Source organism: Oncorhynchus keta, chromosome 28, assembly GCF_023373465.1.
Source record: "Oncorhynchus keta strain PuntledgeMale-10-30-2019 chromosome 28, Oket_V2, whole genome shotgun sequence".
NCBI lineage: Eukaryota > Metazoa > Chordata > Actinopteri > Salmoniformes > Salmonidae > Oncorhynchus > Oncorhynchus keta.
The window spans coordinates 40,422,923-40,434,965 of NC_068448.1; the positions used below are offsets into that span (position 1 = coordinate 40,422,923).

Consider the following 12,043-nt stretch of genomic DNA (forward strand, 5'->3'; position numbering starts at 1 on the left):
TGGTTACGAGTCCAACGCTCTAACCACTAGGCAGATGTTCTGCCTAGTGGTAGGTGTTTGCACTTTCACAGAGAGGCGCCATTACATCTGCTGCCCCAACTAACGTGGAGGTGAGAAAATCAAAGTAACCTGTAGTGGGGGCAGTACCCAGTGATGTGCTATATACACATCAGAGTGGATTTGATTATCTGGCAAGGGTTTCCCCGGTGGGAGGAGTTTGCACCAGGTGAAAAGTAATTGCATTAGTTTTGGAACCAGGCTACGTTAACGGGCGTGAGCCAGATGCCCCGTTTTGGTCAACGGCGACTCAAAACAAAAGTAAAGTAGGTTAAGCACATGGAGTAATGAGTAGTATTCTGTGTTTTCACACAGGGCCTGATTACTGAAGGAGCTGAAGCCCTGGGGCCAAAGCCAGTCAGGGGTCCTTGAGGCAGAAAAAATGCAAATGTGATATATTTTTTTTTTTTTTTTTACTGCAACCGCCTATTACAGGAACACGCTCTCAATAAGTGTAGATAGCCTCCTGCCGCCACTCTGCTAATCAGATGGGGGAGGAGAGGAGGTATGGGGCCCACCTGAGTAACTAGGGGGCCCTGCCTTGGTTGGATAACTGATTAATAAAAATATGATTTAACTGCATGATAAATAAATGCGAGTACGCGACTGGTAAATTGTGTGAGACGTGTCGATTTATAATCCAATCAGAAAACTTAACCAATTATGGCACCAGTACGCAACGCGGTTTTCGTTGTCTACCGTGACCGTGCGAGAAAAAAAATCTTCCTAGCTATGGTGGGAAAACATTAGAGTGGCCTGAGCGGGACCCCGAAAAATTAATTCCAGAAAAGAACAGTGGGAGCAAGAATTTAGTAAGAAAGAGATCAGCAATGGGACAGGAAAGACCACTGAACCATTTGACTCTTATGGATCTTCAGAGTGATGTACTCAGGAGACTTGATTTCAAGGACATCATTGCAGATTTTGCTGCTCAGAAAACAAGGAGGAAATGCTTTGAAGGTAAGCCATTACACTTCCTGTAGAACTGCACTGCAATAGGCCTAATGCTCGCCCGCGGGAGAGGCTTTGTCCAGCTGGTGGGTGCTGAAATGGCAGAGGCCGCGCTCCTGTTTTCTTTGCGATGGCTCGTGAACAGTTGCAGTAACTGTCCCGTTGTCCTGAGCCCAATAGTGTGAACATGCTGTGTATGCGTGCCATGCAAATGCCTAGGCCCTATTTCATTCATTTATTTTCGAGAAGAGATGCTTATAATCCCACGCCTTAATCACAGTCAACAACACACATACATTTTATAGTAAGAATATAATGCTATAAAATATTTCTATTTAGGGGCTTAAAAAAAACAAAGCTCCGGGGCATAAGATTTGTTAATCCGACCCTGTTTTCACCTGTAAAAGTGGTTGTTTTTGGCTTTTTCAGACCCCTTGACTTTTTCCACATCTTTTACATTACAGCCTTATTCTAAAATGGATGCAATTGTTTTTTCCTCCCCTCATCAATCTACACACAATACCCCATAATGACAAAGCAAAAACCGTCATTTAAAATAATTAAAATAATTCAAATGTATCTAAAAAAAAAAACAGGAAACATTACATTTACATAAGTATTCAGACCCTTTACTCCGTACTTTGTTGAAGCACCTTCGGCACCTTCGGCAGCGATTAAAGCCTTGAGTCTGCTTGAGTATGACGCTACAGGCTTGGTACACCTGTATTTCCTCCTTCCAGACTCACATTAAGCATCTCCAATCCAAAATAAATCTAGAAGGCCTATGTATTGCCTGCCTCCCTACTCTTCTACATTTGCATACACTGTACATTTCTCTTTCTTTTGTGTTATTGACTGTACATTTGTTTACATGTAACTCTTTGTTGTTGTTTTAGTCACACAGCTTTGATTTATCTTGGCCAGGTAGCAGTTGTAAATGAGAACTTGTTCTCAACTGGCCCACCTGGTTAAATAAAGGAGAAATAAAACAAAGAAAAAAATATTTGGGGAGTTTCTCACATTCTTCTCTGCAGATCTTCTCAAGCTCTATCAGGTTGGATGGGGAGTGTTGCTGCACAGCTATTTTCAGGTCTTTCTAGAGATGTTCGATCGCGTTCACGTCCGGGCTCTGGCTGGGCCACTCAAGGACATTCAGAGACTTGTCCCCGAAGCCACTCCTGCTTTGTCTTGGCTGTGTGCTTCGTGTCGTTGTCCTGTTGGAAGGTGAACCTTCGCCCCAGTCTGTGGTCCTGAGCACTCTGGAGCAGGTTTTCATCAAGGATCTCTCTGCACTTTGTTTCGTTCATCTTTCCCTTGATCCTGACAAGTCTCCCAGTCCCTGCCGCTGGAAAACATCCCCACGGCCTGATGCTGCCACCATCAGGCCAGAGAATCATGTTTCTCATGGTCTTTAGGTGCCTTTTGGCAAACTCCAAGCGGGCTGGCTTGTGCCTTATACTGAGGAGTGGCTTCCGTCTGGCCTATCTACCACGAAGGCCAGATTGGTGGAGGGCTGAAGAGATTGCAGAGATGGTTGTCCTTCTGGAAGGACAGCTGATATCTCAAAGTGCTGTAAAGAAACCCAGCCTAAAACCCCAAACAGCAAACATTAGAAGGCACAATGTTAATGTTACTACTTAGCTTCGGCTGGTGGAGGTCCTGTAGAACCATGTCCAGATAAAGCGGCCGGAGTGAAAAAGTTGAATGAAAAAAGTAGAGCAAGGGAAAAATGTAAATATAAAACATTAAAAAGTAGAAACTGTAAAGTTGGCAGGTAGCAAAGTAACGTTAGCAACAAACTGCACAGCAGCATGTAAACAAGTCTACAAGTTGTGACCAGAAATGACGTACTAGATTACAGTTTCTTCTGATAAGTCTCCAGTATCAACATTTCCAAGAAAACAAAAAAAGGAGAAGAGAGAATCTGTAGATATGCTGAGATAGAAGAACATGCTCTTTGCTAGAATTCAGCCAGCCTTCACAATATCACAAAAAATAGCATCTGGCTTGTCCAGTGTTTGCTGAAGAGAGACAAAAAGTGTTGTATCTGCAAACATTCGCCTCACCTCTGTCACAGACTGATCTTCCCTGGCTGCCAGACTCTGCTAAGACCCCTGAATTACCTTTATATATTATGTTATCCAAGAATAGAATCAACAGTTCAATAACTAAAATCACCATTATTCCCAGATCCCAGACTGTAGCTTTAATTAAGCTTAAGCTGCTGTCCTGTAGCTACTGTATGTCTAAATCAAATCAAATGTATTTATATAGTCCTTCTTAGATCAGCTGATATCTCAAATTGCTGTACAGAAACCCAGCCTAAAACCCCAAACAGCAAGCAATGCAGGTGTAGAAGCACGATGGCTAGGAAAAACTCCCTAGAAAGGCCAAAACCTAGGAAGAAACCTAGAGAGGAACCAGGCTATGAGGGGTGGCCAGTCCTCTTCTGGCTGTGCCGGGTGGAGATTATAACAGAACATGGCCAAGATGTTCAAATGTTCTGAATGACCAGCATGGTCAAATAATAATAATAATCACAGTAGTTGTCGGGGTGTAACAGGTCAGCACCTCAGGAGTAAATGTCAGTTGGCTTTTCATAGCCGATCATTGAGAATATCTCTACTGCTCCTGCTGTCTCCAGAGAGTTGAAAACAGCAGGCCTGGGACAGGTAGCACGTCCGGTGAACAGGTCAGGGTTCCATCGCCGCAGGCAGAACAGTTGAAACTGGAGCAGCAGCACGGCCAGGTGGACTGGGGACAGCAAGGAGTCATCATGATAGGTAATCCTGGGGCATGGTCATAGGGCTCAGGTTCTCAGAGAGAGAGAAAGAAAGAGAGAGCATAGTTAAATTCACACAGGACACCGGATAAGACAGGAGAAATACTCCAGATATAACAGACTGACCCTAGCCCCCGACACAAACTACTGCAGCATAAATACTGGAGGCTGAGACAGGAGGGGTCAGGAGACACTGTTGCCCCGGACAGGGCCAAACAGGCAGGATATAACCCCACCCACTTTGCCAAAGCACAGCCCCCACACCACTAGGTGTCTACCCATCAATTCAAGATGGAACTTTATATAATTCACTGAATATACATTAAAAAAATTCACCTGAGCTCCTTAAACTGGTCTTCCCTGGCTGTCTGACCCTGCTAGAACCCCTGTCATCATCTGATCCTGCTAAAACATGATGAGCACTAAAGGGCTGCATTCCTGCGGGATGCCTCTGGGTCCCGACAGAGACCATCGGCAAACGGCATTATTCATGCTGTAGTCGGTCACACAGACGACCTTTGGATGAAAATATTTTGGTTGTCCTAAATATTATTTTGAAACAGTCCTCATTCTGCTTTGTACGCGTTAGCCTACCCATTGTATTAAAAGCACATATTTTTCTGCATTATTCACACACTAGCTGCCTCAACTTCAGTAGCCTACCTCTCCGAGTTGGGCGTGAGAGTTCAAGTGCGCCTTGTATGTGTGGTCTCATTGAAATAGAGTAGGTTGCCTGTTTACTACAGTGTCTGTAATAAATATTGATAATGAAAAGAAGTGGAGGGCGCTCAACCAATGTGAGTTGAATTGCAATCAAAAAATATAACCGTGACTTTGCTGTCATCCGGCTTTATCCCATCCACTCCAATCACATGACCAAAGAACTGGATCTCCAACTTCCCAAAGTGACACTTGTCTTTGTTCAGCTTTAGTCCTGACTCTTTGATGGTCTGTAGCACTTCGCTCAGATTCCTGTGGTGTTCTCCCTTGTTTGCACTGTATACCAGTATGTCATCCATCACAACGACTGTGCCCTTGTGTCCTCTCAGGAGCTTGCTGATCTCCCTCTGAAAGATCTCTGGTGCACTGGTTACTCCAAAAGGAAGGAGTTTGAAGCAGAATCTCCCCACAGGAGTGATGAAAGTCGGCAGTTTTCTGCAGCTGGGTTCAAGCGGTATCTGCCAAAAACCGATAGACCCATTGAGTGTGGAGAAGACTCTCGCCCTTGGATAGCTTTGTTGCTATATCCTCCAAGGTGGGGAAGATTAATCTCTCCGGTTTCACTGCTTCATGGGGTCTTTTTAAGTCTACGCATGTTCTCACTTTGCTATTTTTCTTCATCACCTCAACCATGGGAGCACACCATAGGCTCAGTTACTCCTTCGATGATGCCACTTCTTTCCATTCTGTCCAGTTCTTCCTCCGCTTTTGGAAGGAGTGGAAAAGGAATTCCGTGTGGCGAAGTAAGAGAATAGGGGACTGCCTCGGGCCAAAGCTCAATCTTTGACCGGGTTCAAAGTTCAGTAGCCCCATCTCTCCAAACATGTCTGTGCTGATCTCATCTGCTCTGAGAACCAAATCCATCTTGTGTGAATGAGGTAGGATAAGGGAGGTAAGGCAATAAATAGGCCATGGTGGCAAAGTAATTACAATATAGCAATTAAAACACTAGAATGGTAGATGTGCAGAATATGAATGTGAAAGTAGAGATACTGGGGTGCAAAGGAGCAAGATAAATAAATAAATAAATACAGTATGGGAATGAGGTAGTTGGATGGGCTATTTACAGATGGGCTATGTACAGGTGCAGTAATCTGTGAGCTGCCCTGACAGCTGGTGCTTAACTTCTTTGGGGTAGGTGGCAGTATTTTCACATCCGGATGAAAAGCATTGCCCAGAGTAAACGGCCTGCTACAAAGCCATAAAAGCTAGAATATGCATATCATTAGTAGATTTGGATAGAAAACACTGAAGTTTCTAAAACTGTTTGAATGATGTCTGTGAGTATAACAGAACTTATATGGCAGGCAAAAACCTGAGACAAAATCCAAGCAGGAAGTGGGAAATCTGAGGTTGGTCGATTTTCAACTCAGCTCCTATTGAAGATACAGTGGGATATTGGTAATGTTGCACTTCCTAAGGCTTCCACTCGATGTCAACAGTCTTTCGAACCTTGTCTGATGCTTCTACTGTGAAGTGGGGGCGAATGAGAGGGGAATGAGTCAGAGGTCTGCCAGCAGCCATGAGCTGACCATGCGTGTTCACATGAGTTCGCTCCCGTTCCATTTGCTTTTCTGAAGACAGAAGGAATACTCCGGTTGGAAGATTATTGAAGAATTATGTTTAAAAAAATCCTAAAGATTGATCCAATACTTTGTTTGTCATGTTTTTACGGACTGTAATATAACTAACTTTTCGTCCGTACTTTCCGCTGGACTTGCCCCGCGTCGTGAGTTTGGAAAGTGTACTGAACACTAGAACAACAAGGAGGAATTTGGATATAAATGATGGAAATTATCGAACAAAACAAACATTTATTGTTGAACTGGGATTCCTGGGAGTGCATTCTGATGAAGATCAAAGGTAAGTGAATGTTTATAATGTTATTTCTGATATGTTGACTGCACAATATGGAGGATATATTTGTTTCTTGATTGGGCTCTGAGCGCCGACTCAGATTATTGCATGTTTTGCTTTTTTCGTAAAGCTTTTTTGAAATCTGACACAGAGGTTGCATTAACTTCTTGACGCTACCTATCCCTTAACCTCTTGAAACTCTGGGGGTGGTATTTCATTTTTGGATAAAAAAGTTCCCGTTTTAAACGGGATATTTTGTCACGACAAGATGCTAGACTATGCATATAATTGACAGCTTTGGATAGAAAACACTAACGTTTCCAAAACTGCAAAGATATTGTCTGTGAGTATAACTTATGTTACAGGCGAAACCCAGATAAAAATCCAATCAGGAAGTGCCCCATATTTTGAAAGCGCTGCATGCCAATGACTCCTTATATGGCTGTGAATGGGCTACGAATGAGCTTATGCTTTCTACGTATTCCCCAAGGTGTCTACAGCATTGTGTCGTATTTTTACACATTTATGTTGAAAAATAGCCGTAAGGGACTACATTGAGCAACTGGTCACATGATGGCTCCCGCAGAAAATCCTGCGTAAAGTACAGAGGTAGCCATTATTCCAATCGCTTCTAAAGAGAAACCAATTGTCCCGGTGGATATATTATCGAATAGATATGTGAAAAACACCTTGAGGGTTGATTCTAAACAACATTTGCCATGTTTCTGTCGATATTATCGAGCTAATTTGGAAAAAAGTTTGTCGTTGTAGTGATCGCATTTTCCGGCCGATTTCTCGGCCAAACGTGAAGAACATACGGAGCTATTTCGCCAACAAAAATAATATTTGGGGAAAAAAGGAACATTTGCTATCTAACTGGGAGTCTCCTAGTGAGTGAATACACCCGAAGTTCTTCAAAGGTAAATTATTTCATTTCATTGCTTTTCTTATTTTTGTGAAAATGTTGCCTGCTGCTAGCAGGGCATAATGCTATGCTAGTCTATGATAAACTTACAAATGCTTGTCTAGCATTGGCTGTAAAGTATATTTTGAAAATCTGAGATGACAGTGTGATTAACAAAAGGCTAAGCTGTGTCTCAATATATTTCATTTGTGATTTTCATGAATAGGACAATTTTCTAGAGATATTTATGTCCGCTGCATTATGCTAATTTGTTTCAGGCGATGATTACACTCCCGCATGCGGGTTTGGGAGTTGTTAGAGGTTAAGCGGGATAATTGTCAACAGCAACCGCTGAATAGCATAGCGCCACAGTCAAATAATATTACTCAAAAATATTCATATTCATGAAATCACAAGTGCAATATTGCAAAACACAGCTTAGCCTTTTGTTAATCCACCGGTCGTCTCAGATTTTGAAATGATGCTTTACAGTGAAAGCAATCCAAGCGTTTGTAAGTTTATCGATCACATGACAAAACATTAAGTACACTTAGCATCAGGTAGCTTGGTCAAGAAAATCAGAAAAGCAATCAAATGAATCGTTTACCTTTGATGATCTTCGGATGTTTTCACTCACGAGACTCCCAGTTACACTTTAAATGTTCCTTTTGTTCCATAAATATTATTTTTTATATCCAAAATACCTCCGTTTGTTTGGCGTGTTATGTTTAGAAATCCACAGGAAAGAGCGGTCACGACAACGCAGACGAAAATTCCAAATAATATCTGTAATGTTCACAGAAACATGTCAAACGTTTTTTATAATCAATCCTCAGGTTGTTTTTAAAATATATAATCGATAATATATCGACCGCAACGGTCTTGTTCAGTAGGAGAGGGAAATGAAATGACTGTCCGAACTTTATTGCGCAAGCAAAACTCGTGACCACCTGACGCAATGTTTTCTTTTTGGCTCATTTTTCAAAATAAAAGCCTGAAACCATGTCTGAAGACTGTTGACACCTTGAGGAAGCGATAGGAAAAGGAATCTGGTTGATATCCCTTAAAATGGAGCAATGGGAGGCTATGGAACATGGAGTTTTCAAAATAGAAGCCACTTCCTGGTTAGATTTTTCTCAGGTTTTCGCCTGCAATATCAGTTTTGTTATACTCACAGACAATATTTTGACAGTTTTGGAAACTTTAGTGTTTTCTATCCCAATCTGTCAATTATATGCATATTCTATATTAAATAGGCCGTTCACTTTGGGAACGTTATTTTTCCAAACATAAAAATAGTGCCCCCTAGCTTCAAGAGGTTAAGGAGAAGTGCATCTAAAATTCCATGCATAACAGTTGTATCTTTTACCAATGTTTATTATGAGTATTCCTGTAAATTGATGTGGCTCTCTGCAAAATCAAAGGATGTTTTGGAACTTCTGAACGTAACGGCGCCAATGTAAACTCAGATTTTTGGATATAAATATGAACTTTACCGAACAAAACATACATGTATTGTGTAACATGAAGTCCTATGAGTGTCATCTGATGAAGATCCTCAAAGGTTAGTGATTAATTTTCTCTCAATTTCTTCTTTTGTGACTCCTCTCTTTGGCTGGAAAAATGGCTGTGTTATTCTGTGAATAGGCACTCACCTATCATAATCGTTTGGTTTTCTTTCCTCGTAAAGCCTTTTGAAATCGGACACTGTGGCTGGATTTACAACAACTGTAATTTTAATTATGGGATTTCTGTCGTTTTGAATTTGGCGCCCTGCAGTTTCACTGGCTGTTGAAGAGGTGGGACGCTACAGTCTCACGTACCCTAGAGAGGTTAAAGTTTGTGAGGGAGATATGAGTCTCCAGCTTCAGTGATATTTGCAGTTCATTCCAGTCATTGGCAGCAGAGAACTGGAAGGAAAGGCGGCCAAAGAAAGAATTGGCTTTGGGGGTGAGATATACCTGCTGGAGCGTGTGCTAGGGGTGGGTGCTGCTATGGTGACCAGTGAGCTGAGATAAGGCGGGGCTTTACCTAGCAGAGACTCGTAGATGACCTGGAGCCAGTGGGTTTGGCGACGAGTATGAAGCGGGGGCCAGCCAACGAAGAGCGTACAGGTCGCAGTGGTGGGTAGTATATGGGGCTTTGGTGACAAAATGAATGGCACTGTGATAGACTGCATCCAATTTGTTGAGTAGAGTGTTGGAGGCTATTTTGTAAATTATGTCGCCGAAGTAGAGGATCGGTAGGATGGTCAGTTTTACGAGGGTATGTTTGGCAGCACAAGTGATGGAGGCTTTGTTGCGAAATAGGAAGCCGATTCTAGATTTAATTTTGGATTGGAGATGCTTAATGTGAGTCTGGAAGAAGATTTTACAGTCTAACCAGACACCTAGGTATTTGTAGTTGTCCACATATTCTAAGTCAGAACCGTCCAAAGTAGTGATGCTGGACGTGCGGGCAGCGATCGGTTGAAGCGCATGCATTTAATTTTACTTGCATTTAAGAGCAGTTGGAGACCACGGAAGGAGAGTTGTATGGCATTGAAGCTCGTCTGGAGGTTAGTTAACACAGTGTCCAAAGAAGGGCCAGAGGTATACAGAATGGTGTCTTCTGCGTAGAGGTGGATCAGAGAATCACCAGCAGCAAGAGCGACATCATTGATGTATACAGAGAACAGTCGACCGAGAATTTAACCCTGTGGCACCCCCATAGAGACTGCCAGAGGTCCAGACAACAGGCCCTCCGATTTGACACACTTTTTTCCTGCCATTTTTCTACCTGGCTGGCTAAACACACACACACAGTGTGTAGGTTATTTGCAGTAGGAGATGGGCTTCTATCATATCTTCTATCATTCTATATGGGCTTCGATCTAAAAGGTAGCTAGCAAATGTGAAACAGATTGCAGTGACAAGAGTTGACAGCTGTATATGAGTTCACCATTTACACAACATATGCTGCAACCTTTTGTCATTTTAATATAGTTGGTTTCATATTGGCTGGCTTCCAACAATAGTTGAATTTGCAAAACTAGCGAGCACCAATTCCGTTTCTGTGGCGTTTCCTATAATCTTTGCTACCTTGTTAAATAATGGTGAAATAAAATAAAATAAAGTTCCCTAGCGACAATTTAGCTTTTGCAAGGAGACCATTAAATATATTAAGGACAATGGTAGAAGAGAGCGTAGTTCTGTTCAGTTTATTGATAACCTTATCATAGGGACTTTGAAGCACTACAGCTGCATGCTGATCTTGGAATAAACTGACGATAGCAAAGATTCCATATTTGACGACGCCACATAAATGGAATAGGTGCTAGCTAGCTTGATAGCTAATGTTTGCTTTAGTTTGCGCGGTAGCTCTGCAAATTCAGCTAGTGTGTGTGAACCCTGCAAACATAAAAAAAAAAAAAACATTGCCTTGGCTCGATTGATTGGATTAACCTCCCGTCAGTTACTTGCATTGAGTGCCATTCAACAGTAGATACGAACCGAACCCTCTGTTACCTTGCCAGCTAAGGAACGGGCAGTGGATCAAACCATTGTGAGGCAAAGGGCGGGGGTCGCAATCTTTTGAAACTTAAAAACGTGCTATTAAGTGTCTATAATCAGCACAAGTGCTTTCATTGAGTATTATTCATATTATTGAAATTACATAGTAATGTTTACAGTGATATATTGGGGGACAAATCATATTTTTCCCAGGATGGGGGTTCGTGTGTCCCCGTTCCCCTGGGATTTCCGCCTATGGATTTGAGGAGTAATGGGGTTGAAGAGCCAGGATCAAGTGAATTTTGGGGGAAATCTTCAGAGGATGTAGTATTTACTTTTGTATTTAATTTCCTTAGGGAGATGAGATTGTTGGTCAGGATTTAGACCTTCACTTGTCTCTGGTCCACACTCCAGTCGGTGGCTGTAAATGCACCTTAAAGGTGGTTGCCAACGCCATATAAAATCAATAGAAGGAGTATGGGCGTCGACAGTGACGGCGGGCCCAGTGTTGCCACATTAGCGACTCGGTCGCTATATAGTATTCAGACCCCTCTAGCGACACATTTTCAAAAACAGCGACTAGCGACTTTTTCTGGTGTTATTGGAGACTGACATGAAAGCACGTATCGTTCTTACTCTTCTCAACGAGCAGCGGGTGCTGCCGTTGTCCCAAAAGCACTCACAAGGCGGCCCTGTCCTCGCGCTGCAGTCAGAGGAGGAGATGTTCTCCCCTCCGCGTCCAGACTGCAAATGAATCGCGCATGCGGGGAAGCCGCCGCTGGCTGATCCCGTACTGGTTTACATTAAAACACTTTTTTCTTTACCTGAATTAGGGCCAGACTAGTTACCATAATTTTCTCACATTGCCATTGACAGTTTTTTTCTATTCTCTTTTTGGTTCATTTAGATTGTTAATGTCGATTGTATACGTCAAAAATGTTATGGTTAAAAATGTTCATGTTTTACTGTGACTTGTTGTAGGCTCCTAAGTGGACCATAAGGTTAAAAACTATACCAAATTAAGAAAACTAAACAACAACAAACTCCGCCAGAGTGTCTATTTTGGGTAACTTTTGCCGGTCCCAAGCCCGGATAAAAGAGAGTTGGAATTGTGACATAAAAAAACAAGACTCTACAGAAGAAAGTTCATTTGTAGTTCTAAACATATTTAGCGCGTTTTTTACTTACTTTTTGACTCTCCCACGACGTTATTCTTCTCTCCTACAGCGCCCATTACCATTACGTTCAAATGGACAATTATGCAAATTAGTCGATTGCGTC

General features: G+C 42.3%; 1 long non-coding RNA gene across 1 annotated transcript; it reads right to left on the reverse strand.

The window, feature by feature from the left end:
• Positions 1-1,229: 1,229 nt before the first annotated feature.
• Positions 1,230-12,002, reverse strand: LOC127912805 (uncharacterized). The gene is made up of 2 exons (XR_008083468.1): positions 11,951-12,002; positions 1,230-3,824 (listed from the first exon to the last, which is right to left on the reverse strand). It is a non-coding gene; the product is annotated as an uncharacterized LOC127912805 (long non-coding RNA).
• Between the last annotated feature and the right edge of the window lie 41 nt (positions 12,003-12,043).